The 12,032-nt window shown below is 35.8% G+C and overlaps 1 pseudogene; it reads right to left on the bottom strand.

Annotated features, from left to right (window-relative positions):
- Window positions 1-1,810: 1,810 nt before the first annotated feature.
- LOC111817474 lies at window positions 1,811-1,962 on the bottom strand (annotated as a pseudogene).
- Between the last annotated feature and the right edge of the window lie 10,070 nt (window positions 1,963-12,032).

Here is a 12,032-nt window from a genome sequence, read left to right as displayed (position 1 = left end):
ACAGAGAGAAAGAAAGAAAGAAAGAAAGAAAGAAAGAAAGAAAGAAAGAAAGAAAGAAAGAAAGAAAGAAAGAAAGAAAGAAAGAAAGAAAGAAGTACTGGTGAGGCTTTGAGGAAAAATAGAAATATATCCATTGTTGGTGGAAACTTAAGCTAATACAATTAGTATGGAAATTCATAAAAAATTGGAAATTCTATTTAATCCAGCTATTCTTTTTCTATATATCTTCCCCAAAAGGTAAAAGGCCTTGTATTATGGTAATACATTTTTATCCAAGTTTACAGTAACACAATTGATAGCTAAATGTTGGAAGTAGCTTATGTCTATCAAGAGAGAAATGGATAGAGTATATTGTATTTATATACAATGGACTACAACTGTATTATAAAGTCATTTGCATAAAATTGAGTGTATCTTCAGATTACAGTGCCAAACACAATAAATTAGGCATCTAAGTTTTAATATCACATGGTTTCTCTTACATGAGGAATCCAAAATGTAAATAAAGAGTAAAATGAAATAAATAATAGGAGGGAGATTGATGGTTTGCAAATTGGGAAAGGATCAACAGTTGGAGCAAAATGCAAAGAGAAGGATGACAGTGAATTAGGATGTGTTAAGTACATGGACTAAATCTCTCTAGGAATCTATTCCTTGTCTACTGCAAACATATACTGTGAAAAAAATGAAGAAAGGCACTTCTTAGAAAATATAAACTGGAATGTTGTGAAATAAATGCTAGACACATAAAATCATCTATGACATATAGTTCACCTGGAAATTTCACAAATGGGAATAGAAATAGGGTTGACTTCCAAAAATATTATAAAAATGAGTGAGTGGGCCAATAGGTCCGACTCTGTCACTGTGCTAAAGTGAGCTTGAAAAGTCAGACTGGAGAAAACACGTGAAACAGGAGCACCCAAGTATCCAAGTGCAGACAAAGTACAATAAAGACAGGCAATATATATCAACTACTTGCAGAAACAAAATTCAAAAACAAGTACATTTTCTCAAATCACTATCGGAACCTAATTAAACAAGAATAAAAAGCAATTAAGTATAAAATAATGTAAACAACTAAACAGAAAAACATACCAAAAAGCAAAAAAGTTCATTGCAATACATTTAGTATTCACAAATTCATATTTACAAGAGCCATGCTTACCAATAAAACTATAGAAAGAACATGTTTAATTAGAGAAAGTAGATACACCATGAAGAGGTTGCTTACCCTTGGGAAGTATTGGATCGTTTACACCAGGATTGCCCAACCCACGGTCCACGGCCTACATTCAGTCCCCAACGGCTGGTAGTGTTTCTGGCCCCACAGGAACATAGGCTTGGAATAGTATTTGTTGGTTTTTAGTAATATTTCTTTCACACAATTTTATTGCACTGTTGTCTCAGTGCAAATTGCAAGAGCAACAGGAAGGCTTACAGTGGAGTCTTGCACCCCAGGCAGTGTGAACTCTGCACTGCTCACCCGTAACACACAGCCATTCCCTGGCCACATGCATACTTAGAAGCACTTGTCTGACTCGGCTGGTGAAAGCTGACAGCCACCAATAATAATATTACAACCTCCAATGCAGCTTTGTGCTTGTGAACATGCCTTTATTGATATTAGGGTGACATGCTCATTCATTTTCTAATTATTAGATTGGGCACCACATCCATTAAGCCTGATATTGATGCCTTAGTTTTATAAAAACAAAGTCAGCTATGTCACTAGTTGAATGTTTAACTTCTCATATTTTAGTTGTATTAATAAGAATATCTTTATTTTTTTTTCAAAAAAGGATGAAGAGCAAAGGCAGTCCTCGACTACCACAGACTGTATGATCGAGTGTCCCACGTTTGGGGAAATTGCAGGGATCAGCACATCTGGAATCAACGAGTAAGCCTCACCCTGAGAAAAACACCTTCCTGGTTATGGTATCTCCCCTGCCAGGTAAGTATAATAATAAAAATATCTTCAAAGTGATATTTGTACTCATATGCATTGACCGTATGTTACAAGCAGCCAAAGACGACACCTCTTCACTCAGTGTGGCTCAGAACAAGCAAATTTGGACATCCATGATATAAAAATCAGAAAAATTAAGAAAAATGTTAATTTTCTTAAGCTTAAATAATGACTAGTGGGGTAAGACAAGGAAAACTATATAAGAATTAGAGATGAACAAATCAGTCTTTACGGATATGATGAAATGATAGTAAAAATTTTCTTCTGAAATTTCTTTCTTTCTTTCTTTCTTTTTGTTTTGATGTGTATGCATCTTGAGTAATACATAAGTATACATTTTATGGGTAATGATATGATGTTTTGGTCAATGCCCTTTGTAATGTGATTAAATCAGTATAATTTTCATACTGGTTATTCTTAAATTTTTAGAATTACTTTAAGCTGAACATACAGTCAAAATCCTATTTCTCTTTTAAAATGGACAACTTATCATTGCTGGCTATAGTCAAAATAGGGCCACCCTAGATGTTTTCCTCCTATAACCATAACATTATAACTGGTGACTTCCCATTTCTACTATGCCGATATTCACCAGCTTTTGATAAATAGAATTCTACTTGCAACTATGAGCTCATGATACATGAGTGAGAACTGAAGAACAGGTAGGACTTGTTTTTTTTTTTTTTTTTTTTTTTCGGGGTGGGGAAGGGAAGGGTCTACGGCTGTTCAGGGTTTCACTACTAGATCTGACTCATAGTGATCCACCAGTTTACAGCCTCACAAGAGCTGGAATTACAGGTGCACGCCACCACGCCCAGTCTCAATTGCTGTCTCAGCATGCCTCAGGGGCTGGGCCTGCACAGCAGACCCCGGGGATCAAACCCCTAGCCCCTATGCCTGCTTGCAGGTGCTTTATTTATTTATTTATTTATTTATTTTTTGCTGAACCGGGGATTGAACTCAGGCCCTTGCACTTGCCAGGGAAGCGCTTATTCCACTGAGTCATATCCCCGGCCCATTGCAGGTGCTTTAATCTGCTGAGCTATTTGTCCAGCCCAAGGTAGGACTTCTATTCCCATTACAAGTATATTTTCTCTATTCTTTATGACCACAAATTCTGACGAATACATCTGCTTCGTAGAATTGTTGTATGTGTAAACCCCAGTAATATACAATCTGGCACAATAGAGTTGTCAGTTTTACTTTGATGAAAATGGAGAGGCAGTCAAAATGTCCCATCCAACAAATAAATCTTTATTTTCATTTTTGTAAAAATGTGTACATTTATTAAAAATTTATCATTCATTATTTTTTTTCAATGACATTTTCTTTGGTAGACTGAAGAAAACAGTTTAGATATGGTGATTATGACAGCAGAAAAGTTTTAAAATATGTAGTGTTTCTTTTGTCTCGCATTAAATGTATCCACTGGAATCTCAATTATTCACATATATAACCATGTAAGATATATAGACATATACATATATATTTTCATAGAAATAAGCTAGTAATAAAGGAGTTTAAATAAAGCATTTTGATCCCTAATGAGCTATGCTAAATGTAACCCTAAATATTGTCATCTTATGAGTGCAGCAATCTTCTTCATTTATCTAAGGCTTTTTTTTTCATTTATGCATTTGGTACAGGGTCTCACTGTGCAGCTCGGACTTGTAGTGATCTTGCTGCCTTCAGCCTCCCCACCAATGTGAACAGGCATGTGCTACCATGCCCAGATACGGTTGTAGGCTCAGCACACCCTGGGGGGTGGTACAGAGTGTGATGCAGATCAGGGATTGAAACCTGGTCCCTGGGATTACCAAAGCAGGCACTCATTACACTGAGCTATCTCACTGGCCTGATCTAAGACTTTTTAACATTGCAAGACTGCTATTTTCTTTAAAAGAATTTCCAGCACAAGTTATATATGACCTTAATAAGAAACACATAAATATATATATAATCTTCATGTATAGTTAATATTTATATATTTCTTACTATATATTATATAATGAAACATATATTTTTTTCTCATTAAGGTCAAATATAATTTGTGCTGGAAATTACAAGGTGAAACTCGATAGAGGGGTAGACTTTCTCACATACCTGTTTTTCAGAAATTTTATTTGTTGTTTACTATGGAATAAATATAACAGTTGAGGTTGCATTGTTCAAAAAACTACTAGCTGTAAATTTAAAGGACAGCTTTACTTAAGTTAATTTAATTTAATGGATCAATAGAGTGGAGAATGTTTAAAAATAGAAGAAGGAAAGGGCACCTAGAATCAGTATTGGAGAGTTCAGTGGGTCACCTTGGATGGAAAAGTTTGCTTCTAGTAAAACTGATGCATATGTATTAAAATTAATTACAATCAAATCAAATCACAGGCACTTATGAAGCTACTTTGATCTCTTGAAACAGCTTTAACAGAGCTTGTTACTGCCTTTGGTAATTTCTTCAAATTTGCTACAAAGGTGACAATATTCATTCAATTGGAGTAGCCAGTAGCTTTCTGTAACACTAGAGAAAATGCACACCCAACTCAATTCTGAGCTGCTTTACATCAACCCCTGAAGCTCACTCTAATTATATGATTAAATTCAGATGTTTTTCACTTGTAAAATCATATTAAAGAAAGAATAATGCACAATATTAATCATGTCAATTTTTTTTGATAAATCATAAGGGGTTCTTCTAAATAATCAAAGTTATTAAATAATCTAAAAAATATAAATACCATTAAGGGAAAATAAGTGAAATTCTCCCATGGGTTAAGAGTTCAATTAAAATGGATATGCTTCCTCAACATTTACAATTTGCTGGATGGGTGGAATAGGTAAAATCATCCATGAAGTAGCATGGAAAAGTGTCAAGGTAGTCATATCAGTATAATTAGTTTGGAAATGCATACCAAAAATTCAAATATTTGAGATTAGCTTACAGTGAAAGCATTTGACAGCAGTTTTCAGGTTACACTTTCAATGCATTGACCCAAAAAAGAAACATATACAATACCTCCTAATTATTTGTGAAAGTAGATGTTGCATAACAAGTCTATATTTGTAAAGTAATTGTTCACAATGTAATGGTTCAAGGTAACATGTAACTGTGTAAGTTAAGATGCAAAGTTCACACTGTATCTTCTGTCTTTCTTTTCTTTCTTTCTTTCTTTCTTTCTTTCTTTCTTTCTTTCTTTCTTTCTTTCTTTCTTTCTTTCTTTCTCCCAATGCCAGGGATTGAACTCAGGACCTTGAGCTTTCCAGGAAGGTGCTTATTTTACTGTACTTATCTCCCTGGCCCTGCACTGAATTATAAACACATGAAGACAGTATTTAAACATAAAATCTTAAAAACATACTAGATGCTTTAATATCTATATATTTTACAGAAAGTTTTCTAGATTATAAAAATAAGTATGGGGTCAATATTGTTAACTAACAATTAGTAAATGTATGCTGCAGAGATATTGTGAATATTACCAAAAAATTTGAAACATACACTTTTGTAAGAATCTGAGAAATAAATCATTTTTAAAATACTTTGTCATTTTGCAATAGAAATATAGTGACAGTCATAGCTGAAGTTCTGAGAGGTGATGGGAAGCAATGTCAGCCATGGGGTTGGTAAGTGGGGAGCATGGTGGAAGAATCATACAGCTCTGAACAAGATAGTTCTTTGGTTGTTGGACACAGACAGTAAACATGGTGGCACCTGAGTGCTCTGAAGAGATTAAAGTTCATTCTATAGGCTTAGATTTCTAAACTTCTGTGTAAAAATATGTAATTGTTTATTCATATTTTAAAAATATTTTTATTTTTTATTTTTTTCCATATTCTGTAGAGACTTGAAGTTTAACATATCAATACTAGATGGAAAATACCTGTTTCATGTTATGCCTAAGACGTTTGATATTCATACAGATAGTGACGTTAAACTCAACTGCATATGTTGTAGGGTAATGATAAGCTTCTTTTCGGGAGGGTTAACAACCTAAGTTTGCAGACCAAAAATTAGAGAAAAAGAAGGACCACAAGGACAGCCAACATTTTGGTCCTAGCCTTTCAATGTCAGTGAAGACTCAAGACAGGGGAACCTGTACCGTAATTCAGTTGTGTCCCAAATTTTCTGATCAAGGAGATTATGGGGCCACAGATCAATGTGATTGATGATGTAGGGTGTGCCTAAGGAGAGTCACATGGAGAGAAAACATTCTCTCATGCATTCACAGAGAGCACATTGGTCAAGCAATGGCCATGACTCATCCTCATGGCTGACACTCAAAAATAATCTACAAACGGTGGTACAGGGTTATAGGATAAATCCTGAGGGGACTTGACTGACCTTACCAGATACAAAAGATACATTTCTTGTTATATAGGTCTTGCTTTATCTTGGTCTCAACAATTCACCAGAAAAGTTTTATAAAAACAACGTATAAAAAGTAAAGCTATATTAATATGCTGAAGTGTAAAAGCTCAAGTCAACAACTTCTGACATTGCCAGTCTTACAGATAACCCACTACTCTTACGGACTATTAGACTATATTGAATAATTTTGCTGAATTCATTCACCTAAGATATTTGAATGACAATGAAATACCCATCTATAACAAAACTAAACAATAGTGGGATATAAAGGAAGGACCATTTTGTATCTGTAAATACAAAATAGTTAGGATAGGTGTACAGATACTTTCTCTTAATTCAATGAGAAGAAAGATTTGTACTAATAATATTTGGACAGGTTATCATGTCTGCATGTTGTACTATGAATAACCACTAAGAAGATAACAATATGCAATGTATTAATTATTGAAACTGTCCTATTAATCGGTTTTGAAACTGTCTCATTGCTATCTGTTTCTCAATAAAATTAATAAAAAAGGGGTTTTTTTTGAGGAACCAGGGATTGAACTCAGGCCCTTCTGCTTGCCAGGGAAGCACTTATTCTGCTGAGCCATCTCTCAGAATGCCTTCAGGGCAGGTTTGGCTGGCTTGAGTTGTGGGGATCAAACCACAGCAACCTGAGCCTGACTGCTTTGTTGAAGCAACCACTTAAAGAACTGAGCTAAGGGGCAGGCTCCCCTAAAAAGAGATTTTTGATTTGAAAAAAAAAATAGAATAAAATTTGAGACAATGGATTTCAGAAGAGGGGCATGGTCACCTTCCTTACTTGGTAGTTGAAGAATAGCATATTGGAGAAGATGTTAATGGCAGGGAATCGAAGTTAATGAAAACCTTTATGAATTACTAGAAAAATAAGCAAGAAAGGAGAGCCAGAACTGTACAGAAGTTCTTAAAATACACTAGATTATGTCTTATGAACAGATGGATGTAAAAATAGAAAAGATAAGAAAAAATTAGTGAAAGAATAATTTTGGATTTATAACTTTAATCTTTGTAATTGGATATCATCAATCACAATGCAGAATTGATTGGCAGTATAGATAACGGAATACTTCCATTCCATTTCTTGAAGCAAACTTTTCTATCTGAGGTCAGAACAGAGGATTTTACAAGTTATTAAATACATGACCAGTGAGGAGTTTCATTGTTAGTATTTGAGATGCTTGTGAAATAACATGGAAGAGTGGAAATATGCTGAAGGCACCTGATTTTTCTGCAAATAAAGGACAGAAAAATCAGAGTCATAAATGTTTAAAAGCTAGAGAAAGTTGGAGAAATATTTGCACTCCATAAAAAAGGATCAGAAATATTATTTCTATTAAGTCAATCTTATGAGCAATTATTGTTAGGAAACCAGGTGAAATTTTTTGGAAGTCATGAAACTCATGATCAATGCCAGTCATGATCAACATAAATGTTTATCTTCCTATATTATTAAAGCAGAAAATTCATTTTCTATTACTGTACTTTGTAAAAACTGCTTCCCCTTAGGACCAAATCTAAAAGGGGCGAATAAAATAAAAGCCATACACATATTTTCCATGTATTGTGTGTTGGGAGTGGGGGCAGAAACTGATTATACAGTTGTCATCACTTGCCATTATCAGAAAACTGAATAACAGAAGCTGGCCAGTAGCAACAACTTTCCCTGAAATATAAGCCCAATTCAGAATTGATGGGAAAAGTAAGTAGTTTGCAGAGAACTCTTCAAAGGTTAACTCCCCAGATAGCTGTTGCTTTGCTTTGGCTCTCTCCTGGTTTCAGAAAAGAAAAGCAAATAGCAGAGGAAAAACCTCCTAAGCATATGTCATGTCAACTCATAGAGATATGTGAAAGAGAAAAGGTCCAAGAGAGTGCACTATGACATTTCCACTGTTTGCTTCTCCTGCAAGTTAACTGTATCTGGCTTTTCATTCACATGATATATCCTTATCTCTTTCCCCTTATCCAGATGCCCACTGGCCTATGTCTCTAAACAGACACTGTCCTCTGACATGTATGCTTTGATTCAAATCCTGATTAATTTCCATGTTCTTCCAGACTCCTACATAAGAGCCCTCAGCTTGAATTTCAATGAATGTCATTGATCATTCACTTGTTTTCTCTTAGAGTTCCATGTAATCATTCTAGGGATGGATCATTTTCCACATAGTGTCTGGCTGGGCGAATCTGTTTGATTATGACCTCATTTATTATTGTTCTTTCAGCCACTTCTGCTCCTTCAACTCATCTCTTCTGTGTGTCATCCTAGGGCAAGGCCAGTTAGGCTCACAACTTCTACAGTATCCCTTTGTCATCAAAGTGCTGATGCTTAATTAGCATCACTTTCTTGCATGTGCTGCAACATGGGCTGCATTGCAGCCCCTTCCACTGTGGAAATTCCTTGGGGTATGACCCGTTTAATTCAACACATATCCTTCCTGTTTTTCAGCCACAATAGTCCTTAACACAGACAAAAGACACAGAGTTTAAATACCCTATTAGTCATGACTGTATTGCAAGACGGAAAAGCCATACCCTCAGCTACTCTGATTTTAGTATTGTAAGCCTAGAAATTAATCTGAAAGAAGTATACACAACCTCATAGTACAGGAAAGAAGAAGAGAGCCCCTGAGATAGGAAAATAATCCTCTGAGACGGGCAGAACAAAGAACGAAACCAACCTTTTAATAGTGTAAACATCTAAAGAGTTCAGAACAGCTGTGCATTTCAGAGAACCCTTGACAAAACAGGCAAAAAGGCATGCCTGTTAGTATTGTGAGTTTTTTGTGGCCTGATGAGGACTTCCACAAAGCCATTTTCACAGAGCTGATTTCAATTAATAAGAAAGGAAGCTGATATTGTCGTTGCTCTTCTGTCGATGCAAGCTTCTACCATGCCGTTAAGTAGACTACTTAGAAAAAATAATCTTTGATTCCCATACTTAGGTCACACATTTGTAGGGGCCTAACTTTTTGTCACCAATACCTATCCACATGTGACTTCACAAATTAGGCTTATTAGGTTTGTTTGAGTTTTCTGTTTTCCTAATCAAATGTATGTAGTTCCAAACCTTTCTATTTGTGGTGGATCAACTGATGGGCAACTTGTGACACCCAGATGAACTGAATCAGCATGGTGCTGGGCATGGAAAGTCCACGGAGGGTTGTTGCCAACAGCATAAAGAGTGCTGGAGAGGAATCTGTGCCGTTGATTCTCCTGGAGAAGGTTGCTGCATTTGCTTTCATGATAGGAACTCATTTGTTCTCATTGTAGGAGGAGCTCAGGATCTTTCTGTCCCTGAGGATGGCTGTGGTTCTTTTCAGAAAAGTACTGGTCTTACCTTGAGCATCACTTCCGGCCTCCAGTGCAGATCACATGGCCTTTAGGCACAGACACTTCATCTTGCTGGTGCAAACTTTCTAGCTTTCAGCACTGACTTTTGAGCCTTCCTGTACAGATCCTTGAACGGACTTCCATGAGACATTGTGAGGGCTCTAGACTTCCAATTGGACTCATGGAGGACATTGTCAAAGATTGTTGGTATTCAGCTGGATTCATGAAGGACATTGCCTTGTGATCCAGGCCCTCAGTTGAATTCTTTGGGTCTCTTGTGAGTGGATTGATCTCCTGCATTGCTTTGCATTTGATTCTTTAGGTGAATTATAAAATAATCCTAAAAATTATAAATCCTGTATTAAATCTTTCCCTTTATATACGTTGGCCACAATAACATGTATTTCAATATTAAGGAGCATATAATATTTTGACTAACTTCATTTTGCCTCATAATTTGATTGCATGACTCACATTTATCAGTTCCATTTATAAATGAAGAATAATTTCTTCCCTCCAAGATCACTGCCAATGACATAGACATTCAGAATACATATTAATTTGATCTCCGGGCATGCCATGCTGGCCCTACCCCTGGGGTGAGCTGAGACAGTGATTGAGACTAGGCGTGGTGGCACGTGCCTGCAATTCCAGCTCTTGGGAGGCTGTAAACAGGTGGATTACTATGAGTCTGATATAGAAGTAAGATCCTGAATACCTTGCAGCACTTCCCCCCAAAATGGATACATATTAAGAAGCTTTATTTTTCTTTACCCCTTTATTTTCATGAGTTTAATCCAATCCCAATTGAATTCTTATGAAATCCTCCACATAAGTGAAAAAACCTATATTCCTTTTATCAGGTCATCTCTATTATTTAAATTACATATGCAATATTCTTTTGTTAAACAATGATAGTGTCATTTGGCTTATCTATTTAAGTTGTCATTATTTGGTAGGTTAAATAATAAAAACACATTTTCCCACATTTCTGGAGCCAGGCAGCATAACAAGTCAAAATCTTCTGGGTGAAAGCCTTCTCTTCTTGGCTTATGCATTCGTCACTCACTTCATCACCAGAAGAGAGACAAGCTGGCTTCTTTGGAATTTCTTTTTAAATATTATTTCCATGTGCCCTGAAACTAGTGGACTGTGGCACTGGTGACTGCAGTGTTTAACTCAAAATAACAATTGGACTAACAGTTCTAACTTCATCTCTGAAGTTTTGCACACAGTATCTAGCCTTTGCCATTATTTTCACATCACTTTAGTACATCAATAGTATTTGGGGAACAAAAGACTTCATTCTATTGACACTATTTTGTTTTTGATAGCTGTTATTTGCTTTTACAAAACAGAGTAATTCTCAATCCCTGAAAATTAGGTGAATATTGGCAATGAGCCACACTTCCTTGTTTTCTAAAAGGAAAATGCATTAATCAGATATTAGGAACCCCTTCCTCACAATCATATTAAACACTAATTCCCATAGGTGCCATTTCTAATTCCAATTAAATCGTGGTTACACTTCTGTGGAGACAAAAAATTAAATCCTTAACAATACACGTATTCAAATTTATAGGATGTTACAAAAGATTAGGGAACACTATTTCCTAATAGAGATAATGGAAGAAAAGAAGGAAGGAATGAAGAGAAAACACATATTCATTTGTATATACACAGGATAGCTTGAATAAATAAACTGTTGATTTCTGCTGGTCTGTTTCTAACCTGCACTGTGCTACAGGCTTGCTCTTCATTGCTATCTTTACTTCATTTGTTTCTCTTTTGTTGCATTCCACAGACATTTATCTGGCTAATTTTCTGATCCATCATCTTCAGACAGAATCAATGAAGTCAGAGGACTCTGTCAGTGATGCTCTCAGGGGACGTCTAGCAGTGGGCATAGGCCAGGCACAAGTGGTGGGCAAACTACTTAATCTGGTTTATAGTTTACTTTAACTTAGATGATGTTCCATGCAGTATCAACAAGTGGCTCAAATGACCTTTAAAAAAAAAAAAGACTATTGGAAAAAAAAAGTGGCTTATCAAAGTCTGAGATATACCGGAATCTCTAACCTAATGTTCTCTCAGAAACATCCTTTATGAAGCCAGCAATGGTTCCTACTGTTTCTGATACCGAATTAATTTCAAATAGATGACAAATTAAGATCCGTGCCTGACTTTCAGAAAAACTGCAGTTCACCTCTGTGACCTAGGTATTGAGACCTCCAATACTGAGCATCTTGTTTCAAAACCAATGTTCCTCAATATCTCTCTCCTGTGAGTGGATCTACCAGTCCTCCCGGAAATGCAGCAAAACACAAATGCAGTTTTGTTCTT

Source organism: Octodon degus, unplaced genomic scaffold (genome assembly GCF_000260255.1).
Source record: "Octodon degus isolate 3935 unplaced genomic scaffold, OctDeg1.0 scaffold00058, whole genome shotgun sequence".
Taxonomy (NCBI): Eukaryota; Metazoa; Chordata; class Mammalia; order Rodentia; family Octodontidae; genus Octodon; species Octodon degus.
The sequence above is the reverse complement of the archived record's forward strand: the minus strand, read 5'-3'. Positions and strand labels throughout refer to the sequence as shown.